Here is a 13974-nt window from a genome sequence, read left to right on the forward strand (position 1 = left end):
TCACCTTCCAGAGGTAACATTTTCAATTTCAGTTGTAGACCATTAATAAAGAGACCCAAAATGGGGACACTGGGATATTTGCTATCTATGGCACAGGATGTAGTGGTGGTAATTTCCCTATCATCCTTTAAACCACAAAATGATCATTCCAGAGGCAGGTTTGACTCTGTCACCTCTTCTTCCCATGGCAGAAATTTCCAGCTTTACGCTGTCCTGAAATGGTTTGTACCATCAGCCCTGGTAGTGGTTATTCCCAGATGCTCCATCTCCCACTCCAGGAGGTGTTTGACAAGTTAGGGATTGGAGAGCAACCCTGAATGACATCCTACAATTGACAGGAGCACTGTCACCTTGGGGAGCATTCCTGTGCCCAAACCAGATGGAAATGTGAGTGGAGCAGAGACAGCAAAGGGAGGCAGAAAGGATGAGGAGCTTGGAAAGTCTTCCATGGGAGGAGGGGGTTAAACAGATTAGGGTTGTTTAATTTACTGAAGAGCACAGTGAGGTTGGGTTTTTGAAACAGTGAGTGATGCAGAGAAGGTCAGGAAACCACTGCTGTCTACCAGCTCGTATATTTTACAGGACACGTGATGCTACTTGAAGGAGGGGTGAAATATTAAACAATGCTTCTATTAATATATAATATTAAATGTTTAAAGTAGGAAATAAAAGAGGGTTTTCAAACCTATGTCAGTGCTCCAGCTGTTTTTGAGTGATGATGTTGGGATGGATGGTGCCCAGGCCTTGAGAGGAGCACTTTGTGGTCCAAGAGGGATTGCAGAATAATCTTCTGCCTGCCCCACAAGGCAGCTGAAAACATTCCTTATGGATATGGAAATTCTGCCACTACTTGATGAGGTTTTTAGCATTTAAGCCTGTCCTAAGGCTGAACTTTTAAAAGAAGGTTTAGATGTTTTGCATGCCAATCTGGTAGTGTTGGAATGTGGTGAACAACCCATTGGAAAAAGGACTGGCTGAGATTATGGAGACATGTTTGCTCTGTAGGGTATGTAGCATAGTTTGTTGTGTGAGGCTGGTGTTCCAAAGAGACAAATGAGGTTAGGACAAGCTGTGTCACTAGATCAGAAGTAACCCTGTGGTTCCACTGACACTTAAAAGTCACACTGATCTACCCTGCTGAAAATATTTGCTGTGTTGGGATGTTGGATGGAAGGGATTTGCTTTGCTGGGATGTTGCAGCAGAGTGGTGATGGGCTTGTGCTGGATGCCGTAGGGGCTGCCACTGTGGTCACGATCCTGCAGCTCTGGGATGGAGCTGAGACCCCCATGGGTTCCTCTTGGAGGGAATGGAAGGAGGGAGAGGGGCTTCCCAGCATGGATCACCCAGCTTTGGATGTGGGAGCTGGTGTGTGGTACCTTGCTCTGCTGATGATGCTGCTTTGACCCCTTCCTGTTCTCCTGCTGCCACTGGGGACCCTCTGCTGTTCTCCTGGCTTTGTTTTGATCTCCAGTAATAACAAAAGGAAACAAACTGATGCTTTGTGCTCACCCACGTCCGAAGATACTTGTTAGACTGGGGATGAGACAGATTTTCTCCAGCCTGTCTCAAATGCCCACAGAGGTTTTGGTGAGTGTTGCTCTAAGATTCCTGTCTAAGGAGCACTCCCAGGGGAGGGGTATTTAAAAGGAGTAACCAGGAGCTCGTTTGGGCAGTGGGTTGCAGCAGCAGGGCTGGGAGAGGAGCACGGGAGGAAGGCTGGGAACTGCTTGGGGAAAGCAGCTGCTGGGCTGTGCTGTCTCAGGTCTGTGCTGAGCAGCCACTGTGCCATCGCTGCCTGTCACAGCACTGTGGTGGCATCAGTACTGATGATAAAAAATTCCTCGTCCCAAGTCCCTCTCCAGCTCTCTTGGAGCCCCTTTAGGCACTGGAAGGTCTCCCTGGAGCCTTCCCTTCTCCAGGCTCAACACCACCAGCTCTCCTACCCTGTCTTGCCCCATCACCCCAGGCCACCCAGCAAAGCACAGCCCTTAACAGGATGGTAAATCACACAGCTGAGAGTGTTTCTTTTGCAGGGAAACACTGAAGGACCCTTCCCAAACCCATGGTCAGTGGGATTGCCCACGGGTTTTAGATGAGCTGTGAGGTGGGGAATCCCTCTTCTGTGAGGGTGGGATGCTCAGGCCACATTCCTCTCCTTAGAAAGGGAAAGGCAGCAGCAACATCAAAGGGTTTGGGCGAACATTTTTCAAGTGTAGAACAGCTGCGAAAGCTTAGGCCAGGAAAGTTGATCAGAAAGTTGGGGGGCTGCTCCCTCCTGTTCTGCTGCTCAGCTGGGGGCTGGCTGAGATCACTGCCCTCCCCTGCAGCTGGCAGGGGAGGTGGTACCTTGCTCCCAGAGGGAGTCGTGGTTTGTGTCAAGTTTGTGTGCATTTGCTAAGATACAAATGAGTGCAGGACGAAGCCGACTTTAGCAAAAGAAAAATCATATTTATGTGTAAACTACAGTGCTAAGACCATCCAGGTCGAGTTAGACTGAGCATGGTACAGCCTGTCATAGTGTATCTTCTTACAAAAGCCAGACATAAATCATTTTGGTGAAGGTATTTCACCCACCTGGTCCCATCATTCCCGTGGAGTGGTTAATCTAAAACTGGCAGTACATAATTCAGCCATGGTTTCTCTCCACCCATCTGAAAGTTTGCCTCTCTCCCTCCTCCCCATCGAGTTTTGTCAGGAGCACAGGTAAAACAACAGGTTTGTCCATGTTGACTGACCAACAGTTGGTTATAGAATCATAAATTCTGCATTTAGGCACAATGTGTTTGAGGAGGATTTCTTTTTTTCCTACTTTATTACCCAGAAAGGCTTGTCTTTGCTCAGATGATGCTCAGACCAAGGGATGGGTTTGGAGCAACCTGGTCTCAGGGGAGGTGTCCCTGCCCATGGCAGGGGGTTGGAACTGGGTGGTCTTTAAGGTCCTTTCCAACCTAAACCATTCTCTGATGGTTCTATACACAGACCCAAGCCAGTCCTCTCAGCAGTGCTCAGGATTTATTGTCGGGCAAGTGTTGGCTTTTGGTTTCTCTGTCAGTATCCTTCCCTCTTTAATATTAAAATATTAAATTGGATGAAAATATTGCTCCTTCTCATAGTGGCCCATGTTCTGTTTAAAAACAAGGACCATATGCAAAGTGGTACTTGTTAGGGTGAAACTTAAAAAAAAAAAAAAAACAAAAAAAAAAGAAAGAAATGTAGCCAAGCCTTTGAAACCTCAAAGAAGTTGTGGGAATGTTTTTGGCAGGAAATGAAAAAATTTCCTTTTCCTTGATATTCTTCTCTTTCCTTTTTATTTTTTTAAATTATTATTATTTTTCATAAGACGATGTAATTTCCTGACTCTCCCTAATCTGAGCTGTATAATCAAAAGGAAGGGAAGACAAACTGGGATAGCTCCTTCCTGTAAGGAAATGATTTCCAATCTTTATTTGAAAGCACCAGAGCTTTGCATGCCTTATCCTCCAGATATGACTAGAAGTGTTACTTGGCAAAGGTCCTTGTTGCAGAGATAGGGGCTGGGCATGGAGGGGGAGGGGAGGTTATGTGCAGGTAGGGTATGAAAAAAGACCCAAAATTGGAGAGAAAGCTCCCAAGTGAATTTTCCTGGGTTTTACAGCACATCCCTCTCATCCAAATAGTGCTTTAGGTTTATTTTTTGCCATTGTGCTCTGGCTTGTGTATTTGGGAGTACAGAACTGAGATCAATTACCCTCATTATCTGATTAATATGAATCACAGAATGGTTTGAGTTGGAAGGGACCTTAAAGCTCATCTCGTTCCACCCCCTGCCATGGGCAGGGACACCTTCCACTAGCCCAGGTTGCTCCGAGCCCTGTCCAACATGGCCTGGGAAGTGCCCCAACACTTCCAGGGATGGGGCAGCCACAGCTTCTCTGGGCAACCTGTGCCAGGGCCTCCCCACCCTCACAGGGAAGAATTTTTCCCTCATATCTAATTTAAGCTGACGCTCTTTCAGTTTGCCTCCATGGTTGGCTCTTCCCTTCCAGGCAAAATTCTGGGAGTAATTAAAACTTGCTCAGTCTGCAAATGGGAATGTTTTGCAGCTTGCAAACCAACCTGGAACAGTCACAGCAGTCAGTGGAAGGGGAGCCAAGAGAAGGCAGGAAACTCCTCTAAAAGCAGCCTTCCAAAAGGGTGCAGAACTGTGTGCTTGAACTAGCCTCCCAAAAAGCTATGGAAAACTGCCGTGGTGTAGTCTGGTTGGGAATTGGGTTTCAGAAAGGCTCATGACTGCATTGCAAAATGGTCCTAGACTTGAAGCTGACAGATTTCGCCGGCAGTGCTCGTGCTTCTTGGCTCAAACAAGGACCTGCAGCCATTTTGCAAGCAGGAAAACATTGGGAAATCTGTCACTTGCAGGAGTTTTTCAGCCACATCTGAAGCAGTGCTATGAAATGGATCTGCTTTGGGTTCTGCATCAAATGGGAGTCAGCTGATCCAGATTCAGGGCGTCTCATCCAAACCGCAGCACGGTTTTAAGGAGGGTTGGATTTCCAGCTCTGGTTTCAGTCCACTTATAATGGGAAAATGGCTTTTTTCTTTTGGATGATCCCCAGGAATTTCTCTATCTTGCAAACTGCTGATTCCCAGATTTGTGCATAGCACAGAGCATGGGCTTGGAAACCTGACATCCTTTCAGTTCCTATGCACGTTCTGCATAATCCAGTTGTTTCTGCCTTTGGCCAAGTCGAACTTACTGCGAGACAAAAGTGGGAAAAATTATATTGTCTTTGAAAATGCAAAGAAACTTGCATATGAACAAAGCCTTCCTGCCCTATCCCTGTTCAAGGCCAGGTTGGACAGGCCTTGGAGAAACATGGGATCGTGGAAGGTGTCCCTGCCCATGGCAGGGGGTGGAACAAGATGAGCTTTAAGGTCCCTTCCAACCCAAACAATTCTGGGATTCTGTGACAGCTCATTTCTCATGAATTCTGTAAAAAGCCCTCCGCTCCCAAGCAGCATCCACAGCATCCACCCAAGGGCATGAGGACCTTTTAGTCAAACCCTGGTCTTCATTATCCTTTCTGGCCACAGAAATTTCCCCCTGCTGCGAGAGTTATGGTCTGATCTAAAGAAAAGAAAGTGTAATACTCATGGAACTTCTTAACAACATGGTTTTTTGGGTCATTTACTGTGTGTTCTATAGTATATAAAAAAGAGCAAATGCTCAAGAAATATTTGCTTTAATGCCCTTATATTACCATGCTCCTGTCCCTGGAAAAAGCCAGCAGAAAATAACATGTGGACTCGATGATCTTGGAGGTCTTTTCCACTCTTACTGATTCCCTGATTCTGTGTTGCTCACTTAAGGGTATGGGTTGGATTATTTAAGCTGTTCTGGGGTTTGCTAGGGGGAAATATAGGCTTTGAGCATGTCCTGGGATTTTTTTCCCCTTGTTTCTACAACAAATGGCAGCTTCTAATGAAAATATTTGAGACTCTTTGATATTTATCGTGGTCTTATTGAAGGATCATTTTCAGGTCCTTTGAAAAAGCAGGGAAAAAAGGTTTCTGATTTAAATAATAGAATTGTTTAGGTGTGAAAAGCCCTCTAAGACTATTGAGTCTAACCATTCCCCCAGCACTGCCAAGGCCACCACTAAACCACGTCCCCGAGTGCCACATCCCCATGGCTTTTAAACACCCCCAAGGATGGGGACTCCACCACCTCCGTGGGCAGGCCCTTCTAAGGCCTGACCACCCTTTCCATGGAGAAATTTTTCCCGATATCCTGCCTGACCCTCCCCTGGCACAGCTGGAGGCCGTTCCCTCTCCTCCTGTCCCTTGTTCCCTGGGAGCAGAGCCCGACACCCCCCCCCGGCTCTCCCCTCCTGTCAGGGGGTTGCAGAGCCAGAAGGTCCCCCCTGAGCCTCCTTTGCTCCAGGCTGAGCCCCCCCCAGCTCCCTGAGCTGCTCCTGCTGCTCCAGCCCCTTCCCAGCTCCGTTCCCTTCCCTGGATGTGCTCCAACCCCTCAATATCTCTCTTGTTGTGAGGGCCCAGAACTGGACACAGGCTGTGGAAGGAAGTGGGTGGTGCTCTGTAATATATTCCAATTTCATTATTATTTTTTTTTCACTATTTTTCAATATCCAATCTTTCCTCTACTCCCTGTCTAGCCTCTTTCCCACATGAGTCTCCCTATACACCAGTTTGTCCCTTCACGAAGAACTGGCACATCCTTCCTTCCATCCATCCATCCCATTTTGGCATTGGAAAACAGGAGATTGCTGAGATCTCTGCCCTCACAAAGGGCAGCAGCTGGGCTGTGGCATCCCCATCCCACCAAAAGTATCTCACAGGACAGCAAGCACCCGGGATTCGAGACATCCATAGAAGCTGCTCCCTCCATGGGGAGGGCTGAGAGCCTTCTCCAAGCCAGGGTCCATGGAGAATTGGGGCATGAGGTGAAATGTTTTCAAAATGTGAGTGCAGCTGGCTCCTGAGTCAGCTGCCCTGGGGGCTGGAGGCTGCTCCATCACTTCAGATCACTTGCCTCTCTGCTTGATGTGCTCTTCTAGACCTTATCACTGCCTCAGGGCTGGTCCTTTGGGATTTGCTGTGTGTGTTTGCATGGCAGGGAGGATTAATTTTCTCTGCTGCAGGGGTCTCTGGATGGGGCCAGGCAACAGGTCTCCCAAGGAACAGGGTTCAGAAAGACGCAGGGACATTAGACACCCACCTCCAACATGAAAGCCAAAAGAAAAATAAGTGCTTTATCCCCCAGACTGCCACAAAAATTCCAATTTACAGAAATATATGGATGCCTTTTGGCCTTGCAATGAACAGATGTACGATCTCACTGAAGGAAAATACTCCTTGAAGTGGCTGTTCTGTGTTCCAGTGTATCCTGTCCAAGGGTGTTTCAGTCCCAGCAGACAAGGATTTACTCTTAGGAGGCTGTTGGCCCTAATTCAGCCAAGCACCAGGTTGTGCTCATGGCTTGCTCCCTCCTTAATACTAAAGTGAGCCTTGGTTCCTTGGGAGGCCAATGTTTGGGGCAAGGAGACAAGCTGGTTTTGTTCCTACTCATATTGCTTGCCATCCAAATTAATAGTAGGTTAAAGATGTCCTGCTGATTAGCTGTAACATCCTGAAAGCATTATTTGTTCTGTCACTGCAAAATAAGTGAATTGAGTTAGAGGTTTGGAGTTAAAGAAGGAAGTGCACAAAGGCTGATGGTGGGTTTGAAACTAAGGGGAGGCATCTCCAGGCACCGCCTTCCCACAGGAGGACAGACTTTGCTGGCCAGAGAGCAGCACCAGCTCTGGTTTTTGGGCAGCAGGGCACAGGCTAGATCACAAAGTGTTTGTGTCTTGCCCATCACCAGGACCTGAGCTCTGTGTGCAGGTTAGAAAGTTCACATAAGGAAAAAAAGTTCACGTAAATGTATCCATCATTTCACATTGGTTATTTTTTCCAGCCTGAAAAAGAAGGCTTCAGGGTGACCTAATTGTGGCCTTCCAGGACCTGAAAGATGGAGAGAGACTATTTACAAGGCCCTGGAGTGACAGGACAAGGGGGAATGACTTCAAGCTGAAGAAGGGTAGATTTAGATGGGACATTGGGAAGAAATCCTTCCGTGGGAGGGTGTGAGGCCCTGGCACAGGCTGCCTACAGGAGCTGTGGCTGCCCCATCCCTGGAAGTGTCCAAGGCCAGCTTGGATGGGACTTGGAGCAACCTGGGCTAGTGGAAGGTGTCCCTGCCCATGGCAGGGCGTGGCACTGGATGGACTTTAAGGTCCCTTCAAACCCAAACCATTCTAGGATCTGCTTTCTGTCCTGGGCCCTTCCCTGCCAAACTCAGGGGTATTCCGAGTCCCTCTCTGCTCCCCAGCCTCTCACCATCCAGCAACACACAGGAAACAGCATCCCTGCTCCACAGTAAATCAGTGCTGCCCAGGGATCTGCAGCTGGCCAGGTGGGATCTTTGAGCTTCAGAAAAGAAAATATAGAAAGCTCTTTCTTGCCCAGTCTCTCTCTCTGTGTATATTTACACACGTATCTATAATGGTTGTGCCTCTGTATCTATAACATACCGCTAAAGAAGCTTCTCTAGAACCACAACATGCAGCTTTTCTCTGTCAGCAGCCTTTTCCTGAGGCTGGGCTTACACATGGGGACCAGATGTGCCCATCCCAAAAGGTCTGTTCTCTTTTTTTTTTTTTTTTTGTTTTGTTTTGTTTTGTTTGTGTTTTTGTTGGTTTTGTTTGTTTGTTTGGGGTTTTTTGTTTAGTTTTTGTTTCTTTGTTTATTTTTGTTGGGTTTGTTTGTTTGGTTGTTTTTTTCTATCCTACTTAAGTACAGCATGAGATATATGGGCCAACCATCCATCTGAGGCTGAGCAGAAACCAAGAGTGATTGCTTATAATGCCATAAATAGCTAAATAGCTGTTTTCAACAGTAAATAGGGATATGTGAATTAGGAATGAACTCTCCCAGCAGTTTGTAGACATTCCAGTTCCCTGTTTTAATATCTTCATGTGGCTTTTTACCCTCTCTTCTTCACTTTTCTTGGTGGGAGGTGACACATACAACAATGCTTTCCATGAGCAAGAGGCCCACTCTGGTTATCTAAAGCAGAATGAAAAACAACCAACAAAAAGGGCTGGGACTCTTCAAAAGGGAGTCTACCAGAATTAGAGACCTCAGGCATTTTGGGAACTGTATATTTAGTTCTTTGAGGGGACCCTGAAAAATCCCATCCTCACAATATTGGCAGTGGATGCAAGGACTGAGGGACATGCTGCCAGCTTCCAGCCTTTGGATACACTTCCAAAGCTTTGAGGAGCTGTCTCAGCCAGCCACCCTTCTTGACAGCAATGAAAGCTGTCCAGAAAGTCAAATTTCTGTCACATGGAATGAAATTTCCTGATGGTTTTCTATTTGCTTTTGTTCCAGGTCAGGGAGAAAAGTCCAAGTTTTTACACTGACTGGAAGTTCTCGTGAAATGCTGAGTCGGAAACATGGGAGAGACCTGACCCAAGTGGACCATTTATTCTAAATGGCAGGTAAAGTCATACAAATCATAGGCATCAGAATGGAAGGAAAGGGTGGAATAACCTATATGAAAAGGATGAAATGAAGCTTTTGGGTTTGAACATAAAACTTTCTGAGGTTTTCCTGTCCAACACCTTCAAAATCAAAGTTCTCCCACGGGTTCAGCGAATTGGGCTGAATGAGAATTTACTGTTAAAAATTTCTATGGGAATTTTCATGGTTTGTCCTAAACACAACTTGGTCTCACATTTGTGCTCATCTTTGTAATACAGAGTTTATTACCACGTGGAAAATTTGGGATCCAGCTCTGAATCTGGCCCTGTTTTGAGTATGAGGTTGGACTAAAAACCACCCAAGGTGCCGTCTGACTTTGGTGATGCCCACAGTCTTTGCTGTGGAAAATAGTAACTTTGCTAGAAGATAATGGGAGAGAAGGGAAGGCAAGAGGGGAGAAAAAAAGCAAGACAGCAGAAGAAAAACAGAGGTAGAGGAACATGCTTCTCAAAACCATGCCTAGAAGGGGAAAAGCAGGAAGAGGACTAGTACCTTTTCCAGGGTGGAATTTTAAAATTCCTTTCCTCTTTTCTTCTGAAATATCCCCAAAGTAATTACAGAATAGTTTGGGTTGGAAGGGACCTTTAAAAGTCATCTAGTCCAACCCCCAGAGTAATCTCCTGCAGCCACCCTACAGACCTGATCTACAGTTCAGCAGTGGAGGAGGGATTTTCCCAGGCACATGGTATCTTTGGGAAGGTGACATCTCCGACTGGGGGTGCATCCATTACTGGGAAGGCACAGGAGAGCTGGCTAGTTAAGCAACAGGGAGTGCCATTAACTGTATCCACTTTGCTTTGTAGAGAGGGAGAAAAAGGCAAGCAGAATTCCCAAACCATATGGAGGAGCCACTGCATGAATCCAGAGGGGGAAGCGGTCCTGGTCGCTGAGGCTCTGCACCCCGTGGCAGAGGGAGCTCTCGGCAGATCGAGAGGTTTAGTAAGGTAAGAGGAAGTCTTTTGATTATTCAGTACTGATTTTTTTTCTCTGCAAGTCTCAGAGCTGCATAAAGTCACGGGGTAATTCTTGCTTGTGCTGGTCTTCAGAGAATCCCAGAATGGGTTGGGTTGGAAGGGACCTTAGAGACCATCTTGTTCCACCCCCCTGCCATAGGCAGGGACACTTACACTAGCCCAGGTTGCTCCAAGCCCCGTCCAACCTGACCTTGGACACTTCCAAGGAAATCAGAGGCTGCAGGCACCCGGCTCGGTGGGATGGGGTGTAATTCTGGCACTGCTGCAGTGAGGGGTTGACAGTGTGAGTGCTGCTGTGGAGGAGCTGCCACTGCCTGTGAGCCCTGGGCGGGCTTCATTAATAGGTTAGACATTTGGTGTCGTAATTCCAACAGTGCTCGGCATCGGCTCAGCTCCGCTTTATTCCAAGCCAGCGGGAAGCGCTGCTGCCGAGCCAGCACGGCTCTCACAATCCCTTTCTCTCCCTAATTACTTCTGGCTGCCATAGAAGCCCCGAGGACTTCAAAGGGATGACGCTGGATTTGCACGAGGCTGTCTCTGCGGATCTTCCTTCCCAGTTTCTCAACCCGTGGTGGTCCATAAGGCTTCAGAAGGGGGCTCACTAAACAACAGCAGAAAACATTAAAATATATCAGTCGTTCCCACAAATGCACATTCCCACACAGACAAAGGCAAGGAAAATGGAGAGAAATCAAAGCGCCAAATGAACAATGGAAATGGAGCGCTTTTTTTCCCCTCTTTTTGGCTGTAAATGGAAAAGTGTGTGTGGAAGATGGAGCTGGCTTCTCCAAAAGGAGAAATGGAACTTCTCTGGGCACCACCCTTAGGGTAGGTTTAGGTAGGACATTAGGAAGAAATCTTTCCCTGTGAGGATGGTGAGGCCCTGGCACAGGCTGGGTGTCCGAGCCCCGTCCAACCTGGCCTTGAACACTTCCAGGGATGGGGCAGCCACAGCTTCTCTGGGCAAGCTGTGCCAGGGCCTCAGCACCCAGGGCTGGATTAACCCTGTCCAGTGTGGAGATGCTTTATAAGGAGTTTTGATAAAATAGGAAAGTTTTAGAATTAGTTAAGGAGCTGATGGGACAGCTCCAGGTGGAGCAAACAAATAGCATCATCAGACAAATTTAAGTGATTTTGGACAACATCAGGTTGGCTCTGTTTGCTCCATTCCTGATTTTCACCCGTTTCAATGAAGGCAGAAACAGAAGTTTAGAATCATAGAATAGAATCATAGAATCGATTGGGTTGGGAAAGACCTCCGAGATCATCGAGTCCAACCCTTGGTCCAAATCCAGTCCATTTACTAGATCATGGCACTCAGTGCCACGTCCAATCTGCGTTTAAAAATCTCCAGGGATGGTGAATCCACCACCTCTCTGGGCAGCCCATTCCAATGCCTGATTACTCTCTCTGTAAAGAATTTTCTCCTGATATCCAACTTAAATTTCCCCTGGCGGAGCTTAAGCCCGTGCCCCCTTGTCCTATTGCTGAGTGCCTGAGAGAAGAGACCAACCCCCACCTGGCGAGAACTTCCCTTCAGGTAGTTATAGACGGTGATGAGGTCACCTCTGAGCCTCCTCTTCTCCAGGCTAAACAACCCCAGCTCCCTCAGCCTCTCCCCATAGGACTTATGCTCCAGTCCCTTCACCAGCCTCGTTGCTCTTCTCTGGACCCGCTCCAGCACCTCAATATCCTTCCTGAACTGAGGGGCCCAGAGCTGAACACAATACTCAAGGTGTGGCCTCACCAACGCAGAGTACAGGGGAAGGATCACTTCCCTGCTCCTGCTGGCCATGCTATTTTTGATGCAGGACAAGATCCCATTGGCCTTCTTGGCCACCTGGGCACACTGTTGGCTCATGTTGAGCTTCCTGTCAATTAGTACCCCCAGGTCCCTTTCTGCCTGGCTGCTTTCCAGCCACTCTGTGCCCAGCCTGTAGCACTGCAGGGGGTTGTTGTGGCCAAAGTGCAGGACCCAGCACTTGGCTTTATTGAACTTCATCCCATTGGAGTCAGCCCATCTCTCCAGTCTATCCAGATCCCTCTGCAGAGCCCTCCTGCCTTCCAGCAGGTCGACACTCCCTCCCAACTTGATGTCATCAGCAAATTTGCTGATGATGGATTCAATCCCCTCATCTAAGTCATCAGTAAAGATGTTAAACAGGACTGGACCCAGCACTGACCCCTGGGGAACACCACTAGTGACCGGCCGCCAGCTGGATGCAGCTCCATTCACCAGCACTCTCTGGGCCCGACCCTCCAGCCAGCTCCTAATCCAGGAGAGGATACACTTGTCCAAGCCATGGGCTACCAGCTTTTCCAGGAGTATATTATGGGAGACAGTGTCAAAGGCCTTGCTGAAGTCTAGATAGACCACATCCACAGCCTTCCCCTCATCCTCTAAACCACAAAGAAAATGGTGATTTCAGCCCAGCCAGGCAGATCTGACTGTGCTCATTTGAACAGGCTTTTAGTAACCTTCAGAGACTGGCAATTGGGGTGGTAAACCCACTTTATGATCTGTTATTAACTGTGCTCTGCTCAGAGGCAGCAAAACTCATTATGGGCGTAAATGGCTGTGGTGCTCCCGCGTCCCCACGTAGGGAACCTTTAATGTTCTCCCTTTTCCGGCTCCTCAGCGATAAAATCACATTATTGGTAACAAACAAAAGGCACTGAGGTTTTCTTAGCATTCAGGCTTCTGTGCCCGAGGTTTGATTTCGCTGCTGACGTCCCGTGGATGGCTGTAGAACAGGCACTCGGTTTTTAGGAAGTTGGTCAGTATGGTGCCCTTTCTGGTTTTTATTTAACTGCACATTAAATGTTCCCCTTTGCCCCAAGTTTTATTAAGGAGAAATTAAAGAGAGCCTTGTTAGGCTGGAAGCGTGAAAGGAGAACAGGCCATCCTGCTGGGCTGAGGAAACAACCTTAGGATCAACACTACAATTAGCCCAGTTCTCCAGACCTGCTATAATTATGAGTACTGTAGTCTGCCAAGGGCACGGGAACTGCAGGCATTCCTCTCATAGAAAACTGGGGAGAAACAAAGGCTGAAAGGGACTTCAGAGTTGATCAGAACTCACAGCACATGGATGTCAGTGCAAGCTGGTTGTGTTGGAGATCCCTCAGCATCCCTGTGCAACCTCTCCCTGTTATTGCAAGTAGCCTGTAAAACAGGACACGTTTAATATATCTGGCAAGCAGAAATACCAAAGTCCTCTGGTGTCCCAGCCAGCTCTCATAGCTGTGAGTTACCACTCCAGAGAAGCTCAAAAGAGTGGTCCCATGGAGGGGGCCTCCAAGAAACCATGCATCAGGGGGTTTCCAGTGAGCTCCACACCCAGGCACAACAATCAGGACTATATTAGGGCTGAAAGGTGTGTGGCAGAGCCCATAACCCACCATCGCCTCCAGATGCTTCAAAAACCCATTTCTGGTTCTTGGGCCATGTCATGCCTGGGGTGAGGCCGCACCACCCACGTGGAACTCTAGGAAAGCACAGAAATCTGTTGCTCTTGGTGGTGTTTCTCCACACCCCACCTGTGCTGGAGTGTCTCAGTGGAATGACAAGGCACAAATTAACTCGGCATTAACTAATACCGAGAGCACCATCTGGTGGGCTCTGGGGCTGGAAAATGTGGGCAGTCAGAGCCAAGGATGGGCTTGGGCCCAAGAGCATCCTATAAAGGCATCTGGTTGGGGCCATCAAGTGGTCGTGGTTCACCTCACCTGGCTTCTCACAGCCTCCAGTTGACAGCCTCAGGGAAAAAGTGGAAATAGTCCCCATGGATAATCCCCAGACATCCCCCAATTCTTTCTGCCTTTGGATGGACAGAGCTTGATGTGCTCCTTGAAGTGTGGAGAAAACCCTAGGTGGGATGACTAAGCACCTACCATAAGTATCCATCC

At 47.9% G+C, this 13974-nt stretch overlaps 1 protein-coding gene across 1 annotated transcript in view; it reads left to right on the forward strand.

The window, feature by feature from the left end:
- ACKR3 (atypical chemokine receptor 3) overlaps positions 1 to 13974 on the forward strand; it is a 132271-nt gene that overhangs the window by 68494 nt on the left and 49803 nt on the right. Inside the window, exons 10-12 of the mRNA XM_064660302.1 lie at positions 7461 to 7583; positions 8939 to 9048; positions 9895 to 10035. The gene's annotated coding sequence lies outside the window, so the exon portion shown is untranslated. The remainder of the gene's footprint in view (positions 1 to 7460; positions 7584 to 8938; positions 9049 to 9894; positions 10036 to 13974) is intronic.

Source organism: Pseudopipra pipra, chromosome 7 (genome assembly GCF_036250125.1).
Source record: "Pseudopipra pipra isolate bDixPip1 chromosome 7, bDixPip1.hap1, whole genome shotgun sequence".
Classification (NCBI taxonomy): Eukaryota; Metazoa; Chordata; class Aves; order Passeriformes; family Pipridae; genus Pseudopipra; species Pseudopipra pipra.